This window comes from Daucus carota, chromosome 3 (assembly GCF_001625215.2).
Source record: "Daucus carota subsp. sativus chromosome 3, DH1 v3.0, whole genome shotgun sequence".
In the NCBI taxonomy this organism is placed as follows: Eukaryota; Viridiplantae; Streptophyta; class Magnoliopsida; order Apiales; family Apiaceae; genus Daucus; species Daucus carota.
Window position 1 is genome coordinate 19,355,102 of NC_030383.2, and position 2,155 is coordinate 19,357,256.

The window sequence follows — 2,155 nt, forward strand, 5'->3', positions numbered from 1 at the left end:
ACTTCATCAGAATAGAGGCTGCCCTGATGGGGTCTCCACCCCACTGACGAGGTCTCCACCCCACTGACGGGGTCTCCACCCCACTGACGGGGTCTCCACCCCATGCTGTTGGAAGAAAAAGCCCAAATTGCCTAGTCTTGATCCGTTTGAAGGCCCGATCGCTGTGGGACTTAAACAAAAGCTCAAGGGAAAAGCCGAACAACCTAGAATCATTACGAGGAGCACGTGACGGCTACAACGAAGATCTAGTTTCATAATTTCATCTTGTAATTCTTCGAAGTAGGCGTGATTGTGGATTCTCGTTCGGATTTGTTTCATAACTCTATCTCTAGTACTTTCGTATTTGTTTTAGACATCTAGTATAATGTTTACATTCGAACCCATGATGATGAGTAGTTCGATTATGAACTAATCGTTGTCATGGGATTTTAGCGGATTTATCAATGAATTTCAGTAGTTAATTTGCCTCGTTCATATGTGATGGTTTGATGTCCTCGTATTGGTTGTGCTTATTCGTCTTGGATGCGTAGCTAACATCTTAGATTGTTTGTTAATCTTTATTGAAGCGACAGTGGATATATTGATTTAGAACTTGCCATGCGAGCATAGGTTTCGTGTTCGATAACATGACTTGTGATGTGATTTTACCCATCTTGCATCGCCCTATGTAATCTTTATAGATAACTTGCTCTTCAACCGTTATGTTTTCAAATTCTATAGACATATAGGGTCTAAGCATAATTGGTGTCTGTTTACCTTCTATCTTAATTGTGGATGTGTAGCAGTATGGTGCACGTATAACGACAGTTAGCGTGTATCAGTTTCGTGTTATCTGATTAGTTATCAACCATTACAATCGAATAAAGGTAGAACTCTGAATGAAGTTGTTAATGAAGCTAGAATCTCATGTTTTATTCTCAATAGTAATTTGATTTTAATTCTCTTAGTTATAATTCGACTTGATTTAGTTAAATTAGATAAAACCAACAAAATTGTTATTTGTCCGAGCATTGAATAATAGCCATACATTGGTGCATAAGTGCATATTCTTGAAAACACTAGTCTCTGTGGGAACGAACTGAATTGAATTTCTATACTACTTGTGACCACGTACGCTTGCGTGATTTTGTGCGAACAAGTTTTTGGCGCCGCTGCCGGGGACTCGGTGTTTTTATTTTAGTTTATGTGCTTGTCATTAGTGGTCGTTAAAGTTCAGTGACTTGGATTCTTTTCTCACTTTAGTTCGTTGTGTGTGTTTCAGGTACTTAAGGGACGTGTATGCGAACACGTTCTCAGGCTCGTAAGGAAGCATTAATTAAGGAAGAATTGGAAGAGATTGATACGATGGGTGATCAACCACCAGCTGTGAATATTCCTAAGGCTCTGAAGGCTTTCTCTGAGCCTAAAATCAATGACATTCAATCAAGCATTGTCAGGCCAGCAATTCAGGCCAACACTTTCGAGATCAAACCGAGCACTATTCAGATGGTACAGAACTCAGTTCAGTTTGGGGGTTCTCCGACTGAGGATCCTAATACTCATATTCGGGACTTCATTGAGATCTGCGACACTTTCAAGTTCAATGGTGTTACGGACGATGCCATCAGATTGAGGTTGTTCCCATTTTCTCTGAGGGATAAGGCGAAAGGATGGTTGCACTCTCTTCCTGCAGGATCTATTACGACATGGGAGGATCTGGCTCAGAAATTTCTTACTAAGTTCTTCCCTATGGCTAAAACCGCTGCAATCAGGAATGCTATCACTCAATTCTCTCAGTTGTCTGGTGAAACTTTATGTGAAGCTTGGGAACGCTACAAAGAGATGCTTCGAAAGTGCCCACATCATGGGATGCCTGATTGGATGGTGATTAATTGCTTTTATAATGGCTTGGGTCCTCAATCGAGGCCAATGCTCGATGCTGCATCAGGCGGAGCTCTATGGGCTAAGAGCTATGATGAGGCTTATGAGTTGATCGAGATGATGGCTGCGAATGAATATCAGAATCCTACTCAGCGTCTTCATCAGGGCAAAGCAGCAGGAATTCTAGATGTTGATGCTACTACAGCCATAGCTGCTCAGCTTAAGGCTCTTACTATGAAGGTGGATTCTTTGGCAAATCTCGGAAATCAGCAGCCACCTTCAGTCTGCGAGCTCT

General features: G+C 41.6%; 1 non-coding gene across 1 annotated transcript; it reads right to left on the reverse strand.

Moving 5' to 3' along the window:
• Positions 1–1,743: 1,743 nt before the first annotated feature.
• Positions 1,744–1,850, reverse strand: LOC135151883 (small nucleolar RNA R71). The gene has a single exon (XR_010290790.1). It is a non-coding gene; the product is annotated as a small nucleolar RNA R71 (small nucleolar RNA).
• Between the last annotated feature and the right edge of the window lie 305 nt (positions 1,851–2,155).